Raw genomic sequence first — 25,728 nt, 5'->3', positions numbered from 1 at the left:
TAATTATACAACCATGTATAGGGATGTTTTAGAAGACAGCCCTGTATAGAGAAGTTATTTTAAAAAATGTTTAATGTTTTCTTATGCTTTTATATATGTTGGAAGCCGTTCAGAGTGGCTGGGGTAACCCAGTCTGATGGGTGGGGTATTTATTATTATTATTATTATTATTATTATTACAGTCACACCTTGGAAGTCAAACGGAATCCGTTCTGGAAGTTCGTTTGACTTCCAGCGGACCAAACCGCTGCTTCTGATTGGCTACAGGAAGCTCCTGCAGCCAATCGGAAGTCACGGAAGCCCCATCAAACATTTGGGTTCCAAAGAACGCTCACAAACCGGAACACTTCCAGATTTGTGGTGTTTGGGGGCCAAAACATCCGAGTACCAAGACATTCGGGATCCAAGGTATGCCTATATTATCATTGTTCTTTAAATGTGATGTCCCTATTTTCATTGGAGTAATGTTGAAGGGTATGGAAGAGGTTGCTCTTTCTTTTATTTCCATTATATAGCTAATCAAGAAGGATTTTCCTTAAAAAAAAACAAAATGTTAACACTAAAAAGGAGTGACGTGGTCTGGCATTTAGGAAACCACCTATGGAGAGGTCTCCAGTTCCTCCAGAAGCTGGCCCAGTTGGAGATGGATCTGGGGTCATCCATGTTTGCCCCAGAAAAGAGAGCTGGACCATAAAGAAGGCTGATTGCCGAAGAATTGATGCTTTTGAATTATGGTGCTGGAGGAGACTCTTGAGAGTCCCATGGACTGCAAGAAGATCAAACCGATCCATTCTGAAGGAAATCAGCCCTGAGTGCTCACTGGAAGGACAGATCCTGAAGCTGAGGCTCCAATACTTTGGCCACACTGTGCACCATTTTCCAAGTTCGACAAGGGATAGGAGGAAGATCTCCAGCTGAATGCAGTGGCAGGGGCTGAGGTTGTGAACGCTACACCGAGCAAGTTCACCAAGGCTTCCGGTGATTTGGGGAGCCATTGGAACGCATAGTTCCCAGTTTTCCCCAATAACTGCTACAACCATGCATGCCAGCCACAGGGTCCTGAGGTCCTCCATATATCCCCAGGTTCCCTGCCATCTCCCTTAATCATAACTCAGATGAAATGGAGGACAGAGGGGTGGGTTCTTAGGAACTGCAGTGGGTGCTCAGGGAACATGGCACCAGTGCGTGGCATGATGTTACTACCATGGAGCAAAGCCTATGCCCGACATAGGAAAGCTCAGCCCTCCAGATGTTTTGGGACTACAACTCCCATCACCCCTGACCACTTGTCCTGTTAGCTAGGGACGATGGGAGTTGTAGTCCCAAAACATCTGGAGGGCAGAGTTTGCCTATGCCTGGTCTATGCCCTAAATAAGGTCGGGACCACATGCAGACTTTGAATTAATTTTGTATCATTCACTTATAGAGTGAAGACAACCAGATAACTTTTTGTTCCAGCAAGTTTTCCCAGCGTAAACAGGTCTTTCCACAAGTGTCTGCTTGTTACGTTTTAGCCTTGTTTTAAATGCATTGGTTGTTCTTGTGCTTTTAACAGCTTTTAAACTACTGTATCTTATATAAAATAAAATAAAATTTCCTTCCAGCAGCACCTTATCTGTATCTGAAGAAGTGTGCATGCACACGAAAGTTCATACCAATGACAAACTTAGTTGGTCTCTAAGGTGCTACTGGAAGGAATTTTTTTATTTTGTTTCGACTACGGCACACCAACACGGCTACCTACCTGTAACTGTATCATAGCCAGTGTGGTGTAGTGGTTAAGAGCAGTAGTCTCGTAATCTGGTGAACCGGGTTCGAGTGACCTTGGGCTAGTCACACTTCTTTGAAGTCTCACAGCCTCACCCACCTCACAGAGTGTTTGTTGTGGGGGAGGAAGGGAAAGGAGAATGTTAGCCGCTTTGAGACTCCTTAGGGTAGTGATAAAGCGGGATATCAAATCCAAACTCTTCTTATATGTTAAATTGCCTTGCGATGGATGCTTTAGAAAGCAATTGATGAATTAATAAAGACTGAATCAATAGCTTTCTTTTTCTTTGATGCATAAATGGCCGCTCTGTCTGCACACCCCCAGAGTTTGGGAGGGGAGAGCGAAAGCATCGAAGCAGTTATTTGCGTTATTCCTCAAAACAGTCCATTTTAGCCGGCAACTCATTACATGGCATGATGACCACCACTCTCCCCAACTCCTTTCATCTTTTATATTCTCATGCACTTCTGATAAATTCTAGATCTCGCCCCCCAGACACAAGCCCCAAAGCCCGCCCTCAATACCCCTGAGCCTCAGAATCGGCGTGCTGTACCTCAGGCAACCGTCCTTCCCCACAAAGTCGTGGCCAATTCATCTTTCCATTTGACATTTCATTTTGATGTTCCAGGCGTAAAAGTTGGATGGCTCCCTCAAGCCATTTCTCCTCTACGAAACTGTAAATTGCTAGGCAATTGGGAAGGCGTTTAAAATACACTGTTAGGCTGGGGAAGAGAGATGGAGGAGGAGGAATAGGGGTTGCGGGAGACAGTGGCAGGAGAGGAACAAAGGAAGTGTCTCTTCTAACTTTTAAGCAATGAACCAAGTCAGGGAAAGCCTGATCTAAATTCTCCAAATGGTTTTTCCCCCCAGAGCCGCAGCAGAAGCAAGGCAGATGCCTCTCTATTACAATAAAGCTATTTCCATAAAAAATGAAACTCAATAGTTTTTATGATAATTAGAGAGGTGTGTTGTGTTTTTTAAAAAGTATGTTATTGTTATTGTCTCTGGCATTGGGGTGTGTGTGCAGAGTTTCTGTCTGAAATATGGGGCTGCATTTTGAAGATGTGTTCCTTGAAGAACACCATTCAAAGATCCCTTTGGAGTCCTTCCTGGGATCATGGAAGGAACAGCAGATGGTTGCCACTGATAACCATGGTTGGGGCTTCTTCTTGGCTGGTTTGTGCTTGGTGAAATATACTCTGAGTCGAGAGTGAATTTCACACTCTTTATTCAGCTTGTAGTAGCAATAGGAAAAGAGGAGAAGAATGGCTCTATCCCCCAAAACATCTGCTTATATACATTATTTACACAATGGGCCTTGTGTGATTGGCTACTTCAGGGCTGCACCTGTGGGCCAATCAGGTTGCAGATTGACTTCTGCCAGCAGCCTGATTGGCTGCCCCTGCAGGCCAATCAGGTTGCTGATTCACTTCCACCTGGAGCTGGATTGGGTGGCTCCTGCGGACCAATCAGCAGTACATAACATTTGGGATGCAAAGAAGTGCACTTAACATTTCAGAGCGGGGGTACTGAAGGTGTTTGTACCTTTGAGACAGCAACTGAAGCCACAACCACACCATACACTAAAAAGCTCTTGTTGGCATCCGTCTGTCTCAAGAGACAATGGAGTGTGCCTCCAGGGGTAAAGTCAAACCACTGTGCTAGCAGCACCAAAGTGGTTTCCCTGGGGCACAAGCCTGGGCAGTGTGTCTGGAGGTCCTGGGCTGCCCAGATGACAAGACCCCCCTCTCAGCCTCGCTGATGGGGTCCAAGGCAAAGCAGAGCAAGACATTTGGCACCAGCTTGGCTGCAGGAGATGCCGGAAAGTGTAAAAGGCGCCATCCAACCGTCTTAGGGACTCCACTCTGGATTTGCATAAGGTTTACTCCCACAAGGCAGCGGAGGTTTAGAATCAGAGTCTTCCTTCTCCTGGATGAGCTACCTTCCCATGTTGGCGATCATGTCATGTGGAAGAAGGAACAAGCTGGTTTTCTCCTCGTCTGGAGAGAACTCGAACCAACCGCTTCAAGTTACAAGAAAGGAGATTCCAACTAAACACCAGGAAGAACTTTCTGACAGTAAGAGCTGTTCAACAGCGGAACGGTCTCCCTTGGGAGGTTGCGGACTCTCCTTCCTTGGAGGTTTCTAAGCAGAGGTTGGATGGTCATTTGTCTCGGATGCTTGAGCCGAGATTCGTGCCTTGCAGCGGGTTGGACTAGATGACCCTTGGGGCCCTTTCCAACTCTACAATCCTATGATTCTATGCAGGGCAGAGTTTACCTACACCCCTCCCAATATTTTATTCAAGTTGGCACCCCTGCTACAGAGCAGAACCGAGCAGAGTAAAAGGTGAGCAGGCGTTGGATTTCACCCACTGCCTCTTCTGTTTTCTTTTTTTAAAAAAAAGCATTTTATTAGATTTTCCAATTAAAACACATTAAACAAAACAAACAAACATTAAAAAACAATACAACGCATACATCAATCTTTTTAACAATTCTCTCCAAATCTCTCCTTCTCAATGCTCCACCAAGCTTGACTTCCCTCCCTCCCCTCATTTGGTTTTCTATTCAGTTCTTATCCCGCAGTTCCTTTATACCTCCCATTTAAAGTCAATTCGTAGGATTTATTTCAGTCCTGCAAGTGTCTTTAAACTTCTACAGTTCTTTCCCATATAGTCCACAAATTTACTCCAATCTCTTTGGAACCTTGCTTCCCCCTGGTTCCGGATCCTGCTAGTCAGTCTCGCCAGTTCCGCATAGTCTATCATTTTTGTCTGCCACTCTTCGATCGCTTGTAATTCCTGGGTTTTCCATTTTGGGGCTAACAATGTCCTAGCCGCAGTTGTCGCATACAAAAATAGTATATTGTCCTCCTTTGTAATCTCTTGTCCTATAATTCCTAACAAAAATGCTTCTGGTTTTTTGGGAAAAGTGTATTTAAAAACCCTTTTCATCTGCCTCTTCTGTTTTCAGTGCCGCATTATGCCTTGGCAAGCTGAGAAGTGTGGAAGGGTGGTGAAAGCGGTGGAGGAAGAGGAGATGCCGAAATCCACATATTCATCAGAACCAAACAGCCAGACCTTGGGCTGCAGGTTCCTGCCGTCTGCGTTGTGCAGCCAAACGCTGGTGGCGTATTGTCAAAGCAAGCCTGTCAACAGATTGATGTAGTGCATGTGGACACCTCAGAGACATGGTCTGTTGACGGCATCTTCCATTTGCCTGCGTCCGTCTCCTCCGAGCTTTGGAGCCTGTTCCAGGGATTTCATCTGACACCCTTAAGTAATTTGTTTAGCTCTGCTCTTCCGAGGGCTTAATCCCTGTCCACACTAGGGGGCCATGAATTCCTTCCTAGAGGGGATATGTTTTGAGTTTTGGTCGTTTGCCGGCATAATGTGAAATGACAAGCACTTGGGGAGATGATAAATCTAATCAAAAGCCCCCCCCCTTTGTGCCCTTTCCATGAAGGTGAAGGAACGAACTGGATATGGCTTGATGTTTCTTAAATATGTATTCATGGGAAGATTAAGCACCAGGGGGGAATTTTTGTTTTCCTCAACTTCTGTGCTGTGTCTCGGCCAAGCAGTTCTCTTCCAAATAATGAGTGTCAAGATTATGAGCTGAAAGTTTTCAGATGAGAAACTTTTTATTATTATTAAAGAACATAAAAACAACCCTCTGGATCAGGCCACTTCTTCAGATACTGCACACGAAAGCTTAGAAGAAGAAGAAGAAGAAGAAGAAGAAGAAGAAGAAGAAGAAGAAGAAGAAGAAGAGTTTGGATTTGATATCCCGCTTTATCACTACCCGAAGGAGTCTCAAAGCGGCTAACATTCTCCTTTCCCTTCCTCCCCCACAACAAACACTCTGTGAGGTGGGTGGGGCTGAGAGACTTCAAAGAAGTGTGACTAGCCCAAGGTCACCCAGCAGCTGCATGTGGAGGAGCGGAGACGCGAACCCGGTTCCCCAGATTACGAGTCTACCGCTCTTAACCACTACACCTCACTGGTTGGTCTCTAAGGTGCTACTGGACAATTTTTTAATTTATTTTGACTGCGTCAGACCAACACGGCTACCTACCTGAATCTTCTTTAAAAGTCATCCAAGTTGATGGCAATCACAATCTTTTGTGGGAACAAATTTCACAGTTTAACTATGAACTGTGTGAATGGTTTTCTCCGATTCTCATCAAGAAGCATCGAGCTTCCTCTAAAAAATTATGTATGTGAGGGCGATCATGGGTGCTCTTCTGCTGCATGGAACAGAATATCCAATTCTATTCCCCGCCCCCCGCCCCGTCCCTGCATAGCAGTGGCACATGGTAAATGCAGCTCTTCTTTGCAGTCCCCCTGCTCAGGGGGCGCTGCTCTTTTTTAAAGAAGGGAGTTGGAAGGGACCCCAAGGGTCCTCTAGTTCAACCCCCCTGCAATGCAGGAATCTCAGCTAAAGCATCCATGACAGATGACCAGCCAACCTCTGCTTAGAAACCTCCAAGGAAGGAGAGTCTGCCACATTCTGAGGGAGAAAAGTAGGACATTCTGGGATTAAATTTTAAAAATGGGATGGCTTTTGTAAATCCGGGACTGTCCCTGGAAAATAGGGGCATTTGCATGGTCTGCCCTCTCTGCTTATCCCTCTTCAAGATCCCGTCTTGAAAGATCTACATTGGCTCCCAGTACGTTTCCGAGCACAATTCAAAGTGTTGGTGCTGACCTTTAAAGCCCTAAATGGCCTTGGTCCTGTATACCTGAAGGAGCATCTCCTCCCCCATCGTTCTGCCCGGACACTGAGGTCCAGCACCGAGGGCCTTCTGGCAGTTCCCTCGTTGCGAGAAGCCAAGTTGCAGGGAACTAGGCAGAGGGCCTTCTCGGAGGTGGCGCCTGCCCTGTGGAACGCCCTCCCAACAGATGTCAAAAAGGAAAACAACTACCAGACTTTTAGGAGACATCTGAAGGCAACCCTGTTCAGGGAGGCTTTTAATGTTTAATAGATTATTGTGTTTTATTTTTCTGTTGGAAGCCGCCCAGAGTGGCTGGGGAGACCGGCCAGATGGGCGGGGTATAAATAAATTATTATTATTATTATTATTATTATTATTATTATTATTATTATTATTCAATCCCCTCCTGGTTCTGGGACACAGTGGAGCAGGAGAGACTGCGGAAACACCTCGCCCTTCACTTGCCTGGCCTGCCTCTTCCTCCTCTTCTTCCAACTCATCCTGTGCTCCGTCCTCCAGCTCTGAAGCTTCCCCTGCCTTTGCCGCCTGCCTCATGGCTGGTACAGTTCTCCTAAAATCACTGCTCTCATCTCCCAAGTCAGATTCCAGCTCCCCTTCCCCCGGTGCACACTCATCAGCATCCTGCCAGCTAAACAAACAACAACAACAACAACAACAATTTATTTACGCCCCACCCATCTGGGTGGGTTTCATCAGCTACTCTGGGTGGCTCCCAACAGATTATTAATAATAAAAATCAATCAAACAAACATTAAAAACTTCCCTATACAGGGCTGCCTTCAGATGTCTTCTAAAAGTCAGGTAGTTGTTTATTTCCATGACATCTGATGGGAGAGTGTTCCACAGGGCAGGCGCCACTACCAAGAAGGCCCTCTGCCTGGTTCCCTGTAACCTCACTTGTCGCAGTGAGGGAACTGCCAGAAGGCCCTCAGAGCTGGACCTCAGTGTCTGAGCTGAACGATGGGGTTGGAGACGCTCCTTCAGGTCTACTGGGCCGAGGCCATTTAGGGCTTTCAAGGTCAGCACCAACAGTTTGAATTGTGCTCAGAAACGTACTCAACATTTTATGTGCCCGCTTTTCCTAATTCATGCATTTGGGGACACTTTTTTTGGGGGGGGGGAATCGGATTGGAGAACAGTATCTCAGGAATTGGAGGAGTACGACTGTCAAAGGATAGCTGGGCTTCGGTTTGCATAGTGCAAGTCAGGTAAGATGGCACAGAAATACAAACCGTACGAAGCCATCTTCCCCATTGCCATAATACGCTGAAGCAGGGTTCAGCAACCTTCTTCAGCCATGGGCCGGTCCACCGTCCCTCAGACCATGTGGTGGGCCGGACTGTATTTTGGGGGGAGAAATGAACAAATTCCTATGCCCCACAAATAACCCAGAGATGCATTTTAAATAAAAGCACACATTCTACTCATGTAAAAGTACCAGGCGCCTACAAATAACCCAGAGACACATTTTAAATAAAAACACACATTCTACTCATGTAAAAACACGCTGATTCCCGGACTGTCTGTGGGCCGGATTGAGAAGGCGATTGGGCCGCATCCGGCCCACAGGCCCCTGTGCTAAAGGCTTCTGCAAACTGTCTTCTCTAGCACTGTCATAAATAATGAAAGCAGAACTCGGCATGTCAAAATAAATTAGAGTACTGCCTCACACAATGCGAGACCATCAATTCCACCACCCCAGATTCATTGCCCACTGCCCTACCTTTCTGCCGCATTTGCTTCCTTGCTAACTTGGAGGGATCCCCAGTTTTGCAAGTACAGGCAGGATCGGGGACTGTGCATCCCATTTTCCTTCTTCTGTGGCTTTACTGCTAACTGCATTGGCTTTGTACATGTGCGTGTGTATGCATTTTCATTCATTGGTACCTATTTCAATATTTGTTCCACCTGTCCCTACTTACCTTAGTGAAAGGTTTGCATCCCTGGTAAATATGAATCTATGCCAAAAGCAAAACCAGGCTGGTCTTGTCTGGCTGCATTTCATATATGCATCTAGTTTTAATTCTATCAATGGTTAACTGTTTTAAATTATTGTTTCTTCTATGTTTTTAAGCGACTCCCTAGCTAGCAGGAACAAGGGTAAGGGATGATGGGAGTTGTAGTCCAAAAAGAGCTGGAGACCCAAGTTTGGGAAACCCTGGTCTAGAGGGTACTATTCTGGCTACCACCCTTCTAGAGTCTTGCATTATTGGCCAAAGCAAACCCATCACAGCCTCTCCTCTCCTACTGAGACATACCGGGCAAATATTCCATTTGCACGGAAGATAAACAACAAAACTAAGAAGCAACAACAAAACTAAGCGGAAAATTCAGAAGTGACCCTTTTCACTGGTAATAGATGGTGCTAAGAGCTGTGATTCGGAAGCCTTCACATTGTGAAAATAAGGACGCAAAATTAGGGCAAATGTCTCTGCAGAAATGGGGCACATTAGATGAAATTGCATACAAAAATCCACATGTTAGGAGAAATTCCGACGAATTTCCTTGAGGCCTTTCAAAAGAACTTGCAAACTGACACACAAATGTGAACTGAACGTCAAACTAGAAATAGTAGAAATCAAAAGAAACTGAAATTGCCACTTTTGCCCATCCCAAAAATATGAAAACATGTGTCCTGTGGTGTGTGTGGGTGTGGGTGTGTGAAAAGAAAGAAAAAGATGCGTTGCAAACTCTTCATTATGGACATCCTGGAGACGGAGTTCAGTTTTGCATGCAAAATAGGATGCCCAAATAATTTATTTTTGCATGAGTAAATCCAGCAGATATGGAAATCCAGCAGGACACACTTTTTTGTTCCACACCTTTGCAGGTCAATTGCACCAAAGTTTTGCAAAACTCTCCCTCAAAATTTGCATCTCTACCAAGGATCGTTCACCAGAGCAGTAACTTCATGCAACGTATACACCTGCTTGGTAAGTGGGTTGTCTGAATTGCATTATCAATGGGTAAGGAACATCTGGAGAAGGACGAGAGTGTTATAATCCTTCTCTCAATCTGACAAGGCAATTCAGATGATCAGCCCCCTGCCACGTGGCAAATGTTTGTTTGCCTCCATCCTTCATTTCCAGAATACTTGTGGCTCAAAGAACCTTGAACATCCGAGAATCTATGCAGCTGATAAGGAATATTAGCCGGAGGAATGGGCAGATGTGGGATTCCAAACAACGCAGGAACAAAGAAATCCAAACTGCCTTCAGAGACTCAGAGTTGGAAGGGACTCCCATGGGACATCTGCAATGCAGGTCTGACTGTTTGCCCATGAATCCCATAATGGTCTACTAGGAATGGGCAGATTTCCAGCTGAAGAACATGGGAAGCCACCTGACAGTGAGCCAGACCCATTGGTTCCATTTAGCTCCATTTTGCCTACACCGGGCTTCCTCAAACTCGGCCCTCCAAATGTTTTTGGCCTACAACTCCCATGATCCCTAGCTAGGAGGACCAGTGGTCAGGGATGATGGGAACTGTAGTCTCAAAACATCTGGAGGGCTGAGTTTGAGGAAGCCTGGCCTACACTGACTGGCAGCAGCTTTCCAGTGTTTCAGGTGAAGGCCATTCCCAGCCCTACCTGGAGATGTTGGGGACCTTCTGCATGCAAGATACATGCTCTGCCACTCATAGATCCTAGCTCAGTGGCAATTCAGTAAGAGCTAGGTCAGGACATCTAGTATCCCATTAGTTATTCAACTGTGTTCTAAAAGGAACAATAAAGAACGCCAGTCTTGTTGACTGGATAGATTTCCATTCCAGACCCAGGATGGATAAGCAAACACCTGAAATTTGCACTCCCATTTCGGTTGGGATTCTCTGCCACCCCTAATTGCAACCCACAGGTACTGGAAACAAAATTTGGTGATATGCAATGTCCAGACTCTCTATATTCAAAATAATTTGACTTTCATAGACATAACTGAGAAGAAAATATTTACGGTCTCATGCTTATGCACTTTGTTCCTTATAGAGAGCTCCTGCACGGGTTTTCCCCTATTAATGTTTTAGGGATCTTCCACGGTCTGTTTCACTTCAGATAGGTCACACTGACACAACACTGTCCTCAACAGTATCCAGAGAAGCCTCTCTCAGCAGCCATTCTCCCTCCCTCCCTCTCTCTCTCTCTCTCTCTCTCTCTCTCTCTCTCTCTCACACACACACCAGTTAAAAACGACAGCTATTGGAATAACAGTCACAACAGAATGGAATGCCACTGTCATGTGGCTCATAGTAAGCCAATCACATGAGAGATACACAGTAATTGAACATAAGTAAACATTCCCATTTCGGGAAATTAAACCATTATCCTTAGCACTAGATATGCCACAAGCCTGATCTAGCAGAGCACTTATTATGATGCATTTCAGGATGCTCCATGTGAGACCATGGTGAAAATGGTCCCCCCTCCCCAAAAAGCTCAACAACCTTTCTAAAAACAACTTTTTTTGCCTGAATTTTCACTTTTTGAAATATGGCAATCCTAATGGTGAGAGCTGAAGAAGAAGTGGGACCTAAACTTCCATCTACCATGCAGTGGTTATATGACAGATGTTGAGGAACTCCACCAAAGAGAAGGTGATGTAAAAAAGAAGAAGTAGTTCCCTGAAAGCAGAAAGTTTGAAAGCCACAAATCTTGAGACACAGGCAACTGGCAATGAATTGGGTGAAAAGACTTGCAGGGAAGAAGGCGAACTTATGACAAACTTCCACCCCCAATATATTCTCATTGGATTTTCTTCTTTACCTTCAAAAACATCTCTTCCTTGCTTCATTTCCCCAAGCCCTTTGTGTGTTCGCTTTGTCCAAACCCATTGGGGGGAGACAGAAAGGGAAATGATGGATTCAATTTTGCACAAAGGGATTGCCTGTGGATTTGCGAGATGCCCAGAATCCCCAGAGAGCGGAACCCTGGGACTTCTGGATGTGCCACCAATTTTTTGTTATAAAATAAAAGTGACAGCAACTCATGCACAAGTCTATCTAGAGAGAGGCAGAAGTTGCGCTTTGAAGTCGGAGTGAATCTGCGGAGGAAGGTTTGTGGTGGATGGAAAGGCACTCAAAGCAGAGTTCGGGAATAAATGTAGGCCTTGTTCATGCGTCTCATTGGCAACGTGGGGATAAGCCAAAGTTTCGTGGGACTTCAAGATGGAACTAATAACATCAATAAAGAGCAGAGCTGGTTCTACCATTACACAGAGAGAGGCAACCCCCGCAGGCAGCTGGTTTGGGGTATCATGAAGGGGCAGCAAATAGCTGGCTGTTTATTATTATTGTGTTTTTACTGGAGAGGATCTTTAGGGAATTCATGCCTTAGGTGATAAAATAACTGGGCTGCCCTTGAGTAGTCTGTATATTGAACCAGAGGTGGAGGGCACTACATAGAAAAGAGGATAGAAAAAAAGTTTCCATCTCCCTCTCCTAACACTAGAACTTGTGGACATCTGGCAGCCTGAACACTGAGGTCCAGCTCCGAGGGCCTTCTGGCGGTTCCCTCATTGCGAGAGATGAGGTTGCAGATGAGTCAGAGGGCCTTCTCGGTAGTGGCACCCGCCCTGTGGAACGCCCTCCCAGCAGATGTCAAGACAATAAGCAATTATTTTACTTTTAGAAGACAACTGAAGGCAGCCCTGTTTAGGGAAGTTTTTATGTTTGGTGCTGTACTGTTTTTAATATTCGGTTGGAAGCCACCCAGAGTGGCTAATTATTATTATTATTATTATTATTATTATTATTATTATTATTATTATTATTATCCAGCAAAGCTGAACATTGCAAGATTCAGGACAGAGAGTCTAGCATCAGTCTAGGACAAGTTTTGAAACCCCTGGGGATGGGGAGAAAACTCACAATAAGAGGCTTGTTGGTTTCTGTGATTCCTAGTGGCTGAAAAAGTGCTGAATAATCAGAAAGCAATCCAAAGTTTTCATGTATAGTGGTACCTTGGTTCTCAAACTTAATCTGTTCCAAAACCAAAGCGTTCCAAAACCAAGGCACACTTTCCCATAGAAAGTAATGCAAAATGGATTAATCCCTTCCAGACTTTTAAAAACAATCCCTAAATCAGAAACTTGACAAGAATTTTACTACTGTATCTAACAAGACCATTGGTCCATAAAATGAAAGCAATAAACCATGTGCTGCAGTCACACAATCAATCAGTAGCTGAACTGGGTTCCACATAGTCACAAATGTGAAACATAAAGAGCCACAAAAACGCAAATTAAATAGCAAAAGCAGACAGACCTCAGCGTAACACTCAAAACGGAAGTGTGGCACTCAAAACGGAGCATGTTCAGCTTCCGGAAAATGTTCGCAAACCGGAAAACACTTACCTCCGGGTTTGCAGTGCTTGGGTTCCAAGTTGTTTGAGTACCAAGGCGTTTGAGAACCAAGGTACCACTTTAACCCAAAAGCAAGGAGACAAATCTTCAGTTCGAATGCAAAAAAGGATCTTGTGTTAGTGCGCTGAAATTAGGGTGCGCATAGACCAGGCACAGGCAAACTCCGGCCCTCCAGATGTTTGGGACTACAATTCCCATCATCCCTAGCTAACAGGACCAGTGGTCAGGGATGGTGGGAATTGTAGTCCCAAACATCTGAGGGGGGGGGCAGAGTTTGCCTATGCCTGGCATAGACCCTTCTGCTCTGCTTGGAAGGCAGGGATGGTCTGGGGAGCCTAAGAGGACTCCTCCCGCAGCCAGGATCTTATTGCATGACCCTGCCTATCAAGCCAGAGGAGGAGGAATCTTCCCAGATGGAATGGCTGTCCTTCAGGAGCCTTTAAGGGGAAAGAAAGTTCTTCATGAAGCTCTTAGTCAAACTATGGAACTCGTTCGCAAAGGCCACCAACATAGTTGGCTTAAAAAGAGGATTAGACAAATTCATGGAGGAGAGGAGGGCTACCAGCCATGCTGGTAGGGTTGCCAGACTCAATAGAGGACAGGAATTCTGTGCCTTTGATTGCCCTGCTCTCTTTTGAGTCTGGAAACCTTAAAGAGAAACCAGCAGACCCTTTGCTTGGAAATTAAACAAAGGGTCTGCTGGTTTCTCTTTAAGGTTTCCAGACTCAAAAGAGAGCAGGGCAATTTAAGGCACAGAAGTCCTGTCCTCTATTGAGTCTGGCAACCCTACATGCTGGCTATGCTCTGCTTCCACAGTTGGAGGCAGCAATGCTTCTGAATAACAGTGGCTGGAAACCAGAGGAGCGGAGAGTGACTTGTGCTCGGATCTTGCTTGCTAGTTTCCCATGCTGTGGAGAACATGATGCTGAACTAGATGGGCCATTGGCCTGATCCAGCAGGCTCTCCTTGGGTTCTTGTGATGGCCTTGAGAATAAAGGCTTTGTGAACACATGAAACTATACGGCCACATGAGGCCACTGGTCCATCTCGTTGCGCATTGTCTGCACTGACTAGCATGGTTTAAGAGCCTCCTTGCAGGTAGGGCCTCTGGCACAGCCAGGTGCCCTGACTGAGCAGAGTTCCTCCATGTGAGGACACTCCTGTTCTAACACAACTGCAATATTTTGCTGCAGGTTCCCACTTGTGATGACCAACACCAACAGGTATTTGCCATCTCCTACGGTTGTGGCTTCCTCTTACTCTTCCCAGCCCCACAAAACAACTCCAAATGTTTATTGCAGTGTTTCCCAACCAGTGTGCCTCCAGATGTTTTGGGACTACAACTCCCATCATCCCTAGCTAGCAAGACCAGTGGTCAGGAATGATGGGAGTTGTAGTCCCAAAACATCTGGAGGCACACTGGTTGGGAAACACTGGTTTATTGCATGCAGATGGCTTCCCCGGTTTCTCTTTATATGTTTCTGGGTTCCCTTCCCTTTTAAACACAAAAGCAACAAGGCTGAAGGATTCTAATTTTCACGGCAAGAAACTAGCATTATAGGCAACGTGACAGAAGGGAAATGTTGCCGCTGTGCTTGGGGTAGGGGGAACACCCCCCAAACGACAATCTTTTTGCAAAGCAAGATGTGATTAACAAGCAGGAAGCAAGCGCTATGCGATTCTTACAGGATTTGGTAATTGAATCCACCAAGGATAATGACGTTGACCTTCCCATTTGGAAATAAACTAGGCATTCAGCTTATAAGTGCTGTTCGCATTAATTCTAATTGCCCATACATGGCTAACGCGGCAGGGTACTACTGGGAGGACAAGGAACAGGTAAATAATGATTACCATTAGCCTGTTTTACTAACAACATCAACAAAGCAAAGAGTATTTATGACAACGGTTTCTGGACCATGTAAAAGGCAGATTTCGACATCTGGATGCCATCGCTCCGACACAAGGATTTCCCTCTGCGTGCCAGAGCCCATGCATCAAAGCATATTGTAAGGACATAAAGTCTGCCTTGTTGATTCAGACCAAACATCCATCGAGTCCAGAATTCTGGCTTCTAGCATCAAATGGTTATTTCTGACGATTGTTACTTCTGATGGAATAATCTCCCTTCTCCTGTTCTGGGGGTTCTTCCCAATGCTCCCAAGCAGATTTGGGGGACGGGACAGGGGACACAGAGGGAGCAAGTCCAATGACAATGGCAGGGCTCATCCCACTGCTTCCTGCTAGTGCAACAACCGAGTTGGAGCGAATGTTTGTTCTCTGTACCTATTTTGCAATACTCCCTTCATCTGCACCTTAGGAACAAATAGAGTGACATGTTTCATCGGGGCAAAGGGAGCTTCCTTGTATTGAGCCAGACCATTGGGTCCATCTAGCAGAGTATTGTCTGCTTTAACTGGCTATGGCTATTTCTTCCAGAGTTTCAGATAGGAGTCTCTTCCAGCCCTACTTGGACATGCCTGGGGCTGAACCTTTGGATCCCCCCCCCCTGCAAGCAAATTGGATGCTGTAGCATGTATTGGATGCTGGACATATAAAGGGCCCCATTACCTTCAGAAGAAGAAGAAGAAGAGTTTGGATTTGATATCCCGCTTTATCACTATCCTAAGGAGTCTCAAAGTGGCTAACATTCTCCTTTCCCTTCCTCCTCCACAACAAACACTCTGTGAGGTGAGTGGGGGCGAGAGACTTCAAAGAAGTGTGACTAGCCCAAGGTCACCCAGCAGCTGCATGTGGAGGAGCGAAGACGCGAACCCGGTTCCCCAGATTATGAGTCTACAGCTCTTAACCACTACACCACACTGGCTCTCAGTAGCTTAGAGCCTCATCAAACCTAAATCCGGCCCTGGTTGCTAGCCATTTAAAGACTTACTGTGCTCAAGTGCACCCAACCAGCATGAGACAAGGCAAGTCTTCATTTGCCTTTCATTCTGAACAAGGGAAGACACTCACCACACCAAAAGATAAAGTCGCTGCTGACTGCCTGGCAAAGTGCATGTGTGTACACCTAGACAACATTTCAAACAGACCTTTGCCAGTAGCCACACCACTGCTAATGAATTCTGAAATGGTCCCCTTGGCTGCTCTTGTTGACTATTCCGAAACACCACCTGGACACACTTAGAAATCCAAGACTGCCCACGGCAGAAGCAAAAGCATTCCCCATGCGAGATAAGATTCGGTGTGGATGTTACCTGGCTCCATTACAGTAGAAGCAGGAATAGCAGGGGCCTGAAGCTCTGCAAATCCCTCTTTGGTGTCATCTGATCTTCCTTTAACGCCAGCCCAGAAGAACATTCTGAAAACGAGAGCAAATAAAGAGAATCATGCCATGTGTGTTAGGCCACCAGAGGGGGGCAACCATTTTCCTCAGCGGAGCTCCGCCGAGCAAGTGAAACACATACACAATTAGCAAATTAATTAGGTGGAGAAATAGTTGGATGGAGTCCGTTGCACCGCCAGGCCTTCTTCCTGCCACCGAGAAGAATGGTTTTGTTTTTTAACCCTCACAGTCCTTTCCCAGGCGTCAAGAGTTCATATCACCCCCCCACCTTCCCCTGCAAATGTAGATGGCTCAGAGATTGGCAGGAAGCTGAGACTGTGGCAGGCCATGAGGAGATCTTGACCTTGTGTAAAAAATACCCATTGGGAGCAGCCGACTGAGAATTAGCCAAAGGTGCCAGCTGTCTGAAAGAACATTCATGCCTCAGAGCTGAAAGACACAGATTTTCTATCCACAGCCTAAGAGTGCCTCAGCCAATGATGTCTACTAGAGCCAGATGAAAGGACATAGGCCCACGACCTACATCTATATCCCGCCTTTCTCCCAGATTTACAGAAGCCTTCCCGGTTTCTGATTTGATCGTGGAATGTCCCGCTTCTCCTTAGGGCGTCCCTATTTGCACCAGAGAAATATTGCAGGGTATCATTGGACCTCTCTCCTATTTTCATCGGAGAAATGTTGGAGGGTATGGAGTTTTGTGACCCCCGAGCCAAGGAGACAAGTAACTACACAACCTTTAGAAGACATCTGAAGGCAGCGCTGTATAGGGAAGGTTCCAATGTTTTATTATGCTTTTATATATATTGGAAGCTGCCCAGAGTAGCTGGGGGAACCCAGTCGGGTGGGTGGGGTATAAATAGCTAAGTTGTTGTTGTTGTTGTGGAATAGGATATCCCAATTTTCCTCGGCAGAAATGGAGGGTATGAAATTAAAATATTTAACGTAACCCTGCTTTAAGAAACATTGGAAACACCTAAAACCATTTGAAAGTGTGTGTGTGCGCGCACACACCTTGCAACAACAGCTAGTTAGTGGTGAAAGGACTGTAAGAATGAAAATAAATTCGTCTGTTGGCTAGGATTGCTAGCTTTCCAGAGGTAAAAATTCAGACAAAAAAAAGGTGTTGAGTTTTTTTTCTTATCTTGCATGATTGCCCATGCCAGACCCCAAAACTGAGCCACCCACCCACACAATTTTTAAAAAACTCCCTGAAAAACCTGGACATTTGCTTAAAATTGTAAAAAAATTCCTCCGGATGGGCATGTAACCCCCCCCCCCCAAAAAAGAGAGAGGACATGTCTGGGATTTCCCAGATGTTTGCCAATCCTGTTAACAAAATGAAAGCAGAAGTGAGATCAGCCTAGCCACACAAACCCCATTCTCTTATTTTCTTCACAATGCATGAGAGGCTACCCTAAACCTTGCCATAGTCCTCAGACCAGTGTTTTCTCTGACATGCTCAACTTCTCTACGTGTTCAGATTCACGGTGAGTTTGTGTGCATTGAGAAGCACTTGATTATGCGGTCCCCCAGCGGAAGCGAGATTCTGCAGAGAGCCAAGTATCTTCCACTCCTCTGTTTGTGAGAACAAGGGCATTTGGGTGTGTGTTTGCGCTGCTCCAGAGCATCTGAGCACTTCCTAGAGTCCATCTGGGATATGAAATTTTAGATGGGGAAATTTCTTCTCAAATGGAAGGACGGGAAACAAGACTACTCCATCATCATCTGTGCTCAAGCTTTACTTAGCAATGGAATCAGAGAAAGGTCACTACAGAGAGCGTCTCAAGAGGTAGAGGACCCCTGTGGCCCAAGGCTGGGCCTTGCTGCAATGAGCTGCTGTGGATTTTGAGCGCTCTGGCTTCTGAGCCCTCTTCAGGGGAAAGGAAGTCCAACATCAGTCGCATTAGACTTCAAAAAGAGGACACTTTTAACTGAAAATAAAACGAGGGGTTTCGTAAAAAGGAAGTTGGAAGAGAAAGTCAAGAGGGTCGAAGCTCTTCAGAATGCTAGGGGGGGTCTTCAAAATCGCAATAATAGAAGTTCAGCTAAAATGTACACTGACGATCAATGTGGTTGTTACAAAACCCAAGAGGATTTCTGTGTGGTTAACAAATTAGTGTCAAAGAAGTTATATGGGGCTCCCACCAGAAAATGGAAGTCTTGCCCAAGTAAAGAGGACCAAAAGGAACAAACGTTGGCCAAAGAAATTCCAGTAGACAATAAGGGATGCTGAAAAAAGAATTCTGAGGAGCATGTTGCTAAAACCATAAAAGCAAACAACAACAAATTATGTAGAGGCATTAGAAGCAGGAAACCAACCAGGGAGACAGTTGGACCTTTGGATGAGAAGGGGGTCAAAGGTGTGCTCAAGGAGGGAAAGGATGTGTGTATTATTTGCATCCGTCGTCACTGTGGGAGATGTAGAGCAGTTCATCTGTGATTGATCCAATTTTCTCAGCAAGGGAGTCAGAGGAAATGTGGCAAATAGTGGTGACGAGAAATGAACACAATAGAAACTGACAAATCACTGGGTCTGCATGGCATCCACCCGAGAGTTCTTAAAGAACTCACATGTGAAATTGCTGGTCTTCTAACAAAAATATGTAACTCATCCTTAAGATAGGTAGCTGAGGGCTGGAAAATACAGCCTAGCACAGGCATCCCCAAACTTCGGCCCTCCAGATGTTTTGGACTACAATTCCCATCTTCCCTGACCACTGGTCCTGTTAGCGAGGGATCCTGGGAGTTGTAGACCAAAACATCTGGAGGGCCGCAGTTTGGGGATGCCTGGCCTAGCACATAGAAGAACAAGCCATGTTGAAGAAGTACCAACATGGCTTCTGCAATGGTACCTGCTACCTAACATTTTGGGGTTTTGTTGAAAGTGTCAATAAGCATAGGTCAAAGGACGGTGGAGCAGATACTGTTTACTTGGATTTTCAGTTAGCTGTTGATACAGATCCCTCGCTAAAGACTCCTTGAATAACCTTAGCAGGGGTGGGGGAAAGGGACAGGTCCTCTTATGTATCATTAATTGGTTAAAAAGCAGAAAGCAGGGAAAGGAATAAATGAACAGTTCTTCCAGTGGAAAGATGTAGGAAGCTGGGTCCCCCAAGAGATCTGCGCTGGGACACATGCTTTTGAACCTGTTCATAAACAATCTGCAATTAGGATAAGCAGTGAGATGGCCAATTTGCTGGTGACACCTAACCGTCCAGGGTGGCTAAAGCTAAATAGGATTGTGAGGAGTTCCAAAAAGATTTATCCAAAGAGGATGAACAGGCACCAAAACGACAGATACTGGTTCAATGTAAACAAGCGTTAAGCGATGAGCACTGGGGCAAAAACATCCAAACGTACACTAATGGGGTCTGAAATGTTAGCGACTGGCAATCATTGGGAGGGCTGGTGGCTTAGAGTTACCAGCATGGTGTAGTGGTTAGAGTGATGGACAAGGATCTGGGAGACTAGGGTTCAAATCTGTACGAATCTCATTGGGCGACATTGGCCGATCGCTATTCCCAGATTAACCTAACCTCACATGGTTATTGTGAGGATGAAATGTGCTGTAGGAGAACCATCTCCGCCGCCCTGAGCTCTATGAAGGAAGTGTGAAATATGGATGTAGTGGTGTAAATAAATACATTAACTAATTTCACTAACACCAGTTGTCCATGTAGTTTGCTGTGATCTACTCTGATGGGAAATAGCTCTCAGGGCCGTTTCCCCCCCTGAACCTGAGACTGTCTGCATGCATAAATTTGGAATGGCAAAGCAGACATTCCAGGTCTGGTTATGGGTAGAGCCACTTTGGCCCTGGACTTCTTGAAGTCCAGATAGCAGTGGCAGAAGGGGAGGCATTTGGGGGGGCTGGCAGAGAGAGAGCGCCGAAGCACAGCAGCTGGGTTACTGCAAAAATAGGCACTCGTCCAGCACACCCGGCCTCCTCTAAAGCAGGCTCCCTTATTTCTCATACAATAAAAATCTTGATCCACTTAGTGACACCGCCGTTTCAAAGAAGCATCAAATAAACACTCTGCTTGAAAACACTTTCTCTTCCCCCACCCCTTTCCCTTCCCTCGTTGCGAACTGTGAAGCTCACGTTTCAAGCCTGGTACTCTAATGGAATGTCTAATGCTCAGCAGCTGCACATTTTTAATGCAAAGCTGGGGGCGGAGCCTTGAGAATTTTATATATATATATATATATATATATATATATATATATATATATATATATATATATACACACACACACACACACACACACACATACAGGCAACATACGGTTTTATGTAATCTTGCTATGAATTTTTAAAACGGAGTGTCCTAATTCATGCTGGAAGGAAAGAGCTTTTTCAGCTGGTCCTCTGTGGCTAGAGCCCCACTTGCATGGAGTGTGCGATGCCTTATTGCCGCAGTATTTGCAGCAAAGGCAGCCCTGGCGCAGAGGTTTAGGCAAGAGAGCCTCTTTTATGGCCGGCTAGCCAATGGCTAGACCATAAAGAAGGCTGATCGCTGAAGAATTGATGCTTTTGAATTATGGTGCTGGAGGAGGCCTCTTGAGAGTCCCACGGACTGCAAGAAGATCAAACCGATCCATTCTTCAGGAAATCAGCCCTGAGTGCTCACTGGAAGGACAGATCCTGAAGCTGAGGCTCCAATACTTTGGCCACCTCGTGAGAAGAGAAGACTCCCTGGAAAAGAGCCTGATGTTGGGAAAGATGGAGGGCACAAGGAGAAGGGGACGACAGAGGACGAGATGGACAGTGTTCTCGAAGCTACCAATATGAGTTTGACCAAACTGCAGGAGGCAGTGGAAGACAGGAGTGCCTGGCGTGCTCTGGTCCATGGGGTCACGAAGAGTCGGACATGACTAAACAACAACAAGCCAATGGCTATTGTCGGGAAAGACCAGGCAATGCAAAGGTCAGACTGACACAACTAGGGACCGATCAAGTCCAAAACAACCTACGAGTGGACTCCTGGGGTGCAAGCATGGCTTTCTTGGGAGTCCTCCAGCCAGATGTCAGGGAGAAAGGTGTCCCAGCTTGAGTAACAACCACCACCCTGTCTGCACACTGAAATACATGGAATCATATAATTGGAAGGGACCCCGAGGGTCATCTAGTCCAACCCCCTTCAATGCAGGAATTTCAGCTAGAGCATCCATGGCAGATGGCTATCTAACCTCTACTTAAAAACCTCCAAGGAACCTCCCATTCTGTGGGGCAGTTTTTAATAGGTAGGGAAATACCTATTAATCACAATTTATCCCTCCAGGAGCCCACATGTGGGGGTTGAAGAGAGTTTTAAAATCCCATTAGTAGCAGCAAAATTAAAAGCATAGGCATTAGGGTGTAAAACCTTGTTTCGAGCAAATCCACCTATGAAGGAAGCTGGCTTCCCTTTTGTACCCCACTTAATAAAGAACAAGGCAACAAGTAGGCTTAAAATATAATTTACTTACCGGTATTACCACCATGGATTCACAGCAATGGCCGCAGTAAAAACTATGCAAGCAAAATACTTATATTCACAGGATAAAGAGCTTCAGACTTGTGCCTGGAACTGGATTAAGCTCAGGAGGAACAGGAAGTACTGCATGCACCTTCCTTTCCAGGAAAAGAGGGGAAATGACATCACACAGACCCCTCTCTACCAATTGCCTTTCTATGGTCTGAGTATTGGCCTATCAGCAATACAGCTCTGTGGACTTAGCCCCTTCTCATGCTAACTGCCAAGAATACGCACTTGTTAGGTTTGGCTCTCTGTCCACTTTATCCATCACCATTTTCCTGAATAGCTCAGTTGGTAGAGCACAAAATTCTTAATATCAGGGTTGTGGGTTCACGCCCTACGTTGGGCAAAAGTTTCTTGCATTTTAGGGAGTTGGGCTAGATGACCCTCGTGGTCCCTTCCAACTCTACGATTCTAGGATTTCATGCACATCTACCGGGACCTCCTTTCCTTTAACTAAAAAGTCTCAAACATAGCCATTGAGTTGCCACCGTTTCCTGTAGTAGCTTCTACTCCTGCCGAGAATTTGCAAGTGAATCTCAAAAGAACAAGCACAACTTTCTAGCCTGGCACATACTCAAATCAAATAAATGTTTCCAAACTTTCAACCGAGGCAGAGGGAAATGATCAAACAATGAAGAAACCGCCCGCGTGTGGAAATAATCGGCCGGGCTTACTTCTGGAGAGAGAAATCCACAGTGCTCAAGCAGTTTCTGATGTTCTGATCAAAAACAATTGGTTTTACGAGCAAACAACAGGGCTGCATTTTCTTCTTCACCTCAAGCTGCTATCATTTTCTTATCCATCAACACCTTGTGACAACTGATCCCCCTCGAGTGAAAGGAGGTTTGTGGGTTTTTTAATAAAATAAAATAAAATAGAAATAAAAGAACCTATGAAAGATCACTGGGTTGCCCTTAAGGAGTAAAGGCAGCAGCTCATCTTTACATGGTATTGATGAACAGATAGACAATGAAGGAGGTTATTCAATAGACTTGGAAGATTGACTATAGACAAAAGAAAGGACTTCTTCGCACAGCAAGAAGTTAAACAATGGATTTCTCTCGCGCAAGAGGCAGTCATGTCCAACAATGTGGATGGGCTTTAAAAGAGAATCAAGCAAATGAATGAGTCCGTTAGTGGCTATCAAGTGCAATGGTTATGTTCTCCATCCTCTATTGGAAGAAGTGTCCTTCTGATTACGAGCTGCAGGGAATCACAAGTGAGAAGAGTGCTGTTGCATTCAGGTCCCACTTGTTGGCTTCCCATTGGGGAATTCTGGTTGGCCATAGTGAGAACTCGATGCTGGACTAGGTGGGTCTTTGGTCTGATCCAGCAGGGCTTTCCTAATATTCTTAAAAATGTACACATGCAGGACACACCACTTAAAATACTTGAAGGAACGTCTCCACTCCCATTGTTCAGCCCGGACACTGGGGTCCACCTCCAAGGGCCTTCTGGCAGTTCCCTCACTGCGAGAAGTGAGGTTATAGGGAACCAGGCAGAGGGCCTTCTCGGTGGCGGCACCTGCCCTGTGGAACGCCCTACTGTCATATAATAAACAACTATCTGACTTTTAGAAGACATGTGAAGGCAGCCCTGTGCTGGGAAGTTTTTAAGGTTTGATGCCTTGTTGTTGTTGTTTAGTCGTGTCCGACTCTTCGTGACCCCATGGACCAGAGCACGCCAGGCACTCCTGTCTTGCACTGCCTCCTGCAGTTTGGTCAAACTCATGTTGGTAGCTTCGAGAACACTGCCCAACCATCTCATCCTCTGCCGTCCCCTTTTCCTTGTGCCCTCCATCTTTCCCAACATCAGGGTCTTTTCCAGGGAGTCTTCTCTTCTCACGAGGTGGCCAAAGTATTGGAGCCTCAGCTTCACGATCTGTCCTTCCAGTGAGCACTCAGGGCTGATTTCCTTCAGAATGGAGAGGTTTGATCTCCTTGCAGTCCATGGGACTCTCAAGAGTCTCCTCCTGCACCATAATTCAAAAGCATCAATCCTTCGGCGATCAGCCTTCCTTGATGTTTTACTGTGTAATTCACTGGAAGCTCCCCAGAGTAGCTGCAGTAACCCATTCAGGTGGGTGAGATATTATTGATGTTATTCTTCTTATTATTATTAAAGGCTCAGAACTGCAAATAATGAAAAATTAAAATGGTAGAAGTCCCCCAAACGATTTAGAATTGCGGGAGAGGAATCCTTGTGGCAGTCAACGTGGTTTGGGGTCAAAAAAGCAGCCTGTAACCTTCTCGTTGCTAACACATCTGAAGCTTGTCCGCATTGACCTTGCCGATATGGCAAAGCCAGAGGCTAAAACGGCACAAAAGGGTTAGGGGGCCACTGACAGATGCATGCAGTGGGGGGGCACCTGCCTCTAGTAGAAGCTGTGTCTTTAAGAAAGCGTATTTCAAGGGTTGGCACCTACTGAAGTGCCTGTCCGTGGCAGTTAGCTTCAGAATATGCACACTGAGTGGCATGAAAGGAAGACAGGCAGGAACGAACAATCCACCGAGACCAGAGGTTATTTTTAGAGAGAGAGCTTCTCCAGCCAACATTTAATAAATAAGTAACGGAGAAGACCTCAAAGGAAGGCAGCAGCCGCTGTGGCCACGTGAGGTGCTTTCTTAGCCATGAATCTCAAATGCAAGGGGCTTTGCATTTTTTCCTTCCTTTAATGCATGGAGCGGTTGAATTTTCCTCCACGACAATCTCAGCTTTATGATGCTGGAAGCCGTGCAACGGTGGTGGGGAGGGATTGGCCACAATTTAGGGATGCGTTCCTCTGAACACGCCCAAAGAATCTGGTGAGGTTGCAGGGGTTCATAGAGCAGGGGCAACTCGGATGGCTTCAAAAGAGTAGACAAATTCATGGAGGGGAAGGGTATCAAATAGTAACTAGTCATATTGGCCATGTTCTGCCTCCATTGTTGGAAACAGGGATGCTTTGATCCAGCTGGGCTTTCACGGGTGCTACTCTCACCTCTTTGAAAGAAAGCACAAATGAGACAATTATGATTAGCTATGAATTCACTGTATGGTTTGGGGCAAACCATTGCCCATCATAGGAGCCAACTCCCAGATTGGAAAATCCGGCATCGGCAGCGACGCGGCACCGGAAGTCATGCTGCAGCCATTTTAGAACTGGGCAGAGCAGCACCGGAAGTTGCTTCTACGCATGCTCTGCCCATTTCCAAAATGGCTGCGGCGCCGGAAGTCGCGCTGCGGCCATTTTGGAACTGGGCAGAGCAGCACCAGAAGTCGCTTCTACGCATGCTCTGCCCATTTCCAAAATGGCCGCAGCGCCAGAAATCACTTCTGCGCATGTCCAGAGACTCCAGACATGCTCAGAAGGAGCCTCCCCGGGCCGGTAAGAATCCGGGGGATTTACGGGTTTTTTTAAAAAATCCGGGCTGCCAGCGGGAAACGGCTGGAAAAATGGGGGTTTTCCGGGGAATACGGGAGAGTTGGCAGCTATGTTGCCCATTCTTTAAAGGCAACTAAATATAATTATTAGCTATGAATTGGTTGTGTGGTCTTAGGCAAGCAAGTCTATTGCCCATCCAAGGTTAAATTCACTTCCGTGCGGCAATCCATGCAGTAAGAGATTTAAGTCATGTGCAACTACTTGTGTTCTCTGCGCAGAACGTTTTCCCTCTTGCTGCCACCATAAACCTTCTCCCCGCTTCGCACAATGAAGAAAAATCCTCTTGTATCTACATATTCATAAGAACATGATCAGGACACCAAATCCAATTAACTTAATGGACAGGCTCCTTTGAAATACATGCACCACTCAGAGAGAGAGGGGGGTGGGGGTGGAGAGAGAGAAAAAGGCAGCGAACAACACTTTGCAATCAATACATCCCAGTGTTCTAGGTCAAGGATTGCAAGATTTTTTACTTTAAGGAAAAGAGCTTCTGTTCAAAACCACCACGGCAGGGAAACAATCAAAGGGGACACACAAAGCAGAAACAACAAGGAATTCCTGGCAACCTGTCCTTCACAATGCAAATGCAGAGAGAGACGCCATGCAAGAGTGTG

General features: G+C 45.8%; 1 protein-coding gene across 1 annotated transcript in view; it reads right to left on the bottom strand.

The window, feature by feature from the left end:
* Positions 1–25,728, bottom strand: part of TENM4 (teneurin transmembrane protein 4) — a 1,459,233-nt gene that overhangs the window by 435,592 nt on the left and 997,913 nt on the right. The window contains exon 6 of the mRNA XM_060274010.1: positions 16,077–16,180. The gene's annotated coding sequence lies outside the window, so the exon portion shown is untranslated. The remainder of the gene's footprint in view (positions 1–16,076; positions 16,181–25,728) is intronic.

The sequence above is a fragment of the Zootoca vivipara genome, chromosome 4 (assembly GCF_963506605.1).
Source record: "Zootoca vivipara chromosome 4, rZooViv1.1, whole genome shotgun sequence".
Lineage (NCBI taxonomy): Eukaryota > Metazoa > Chordata > Lepidosauria > Squamata > Lacertidae > Zootoca > Zootoca vivipara.
Note: the sequence above shows the minus strand (reverse complement) of the source record. Positions and strands in the feature narration are given on the sequence as shown.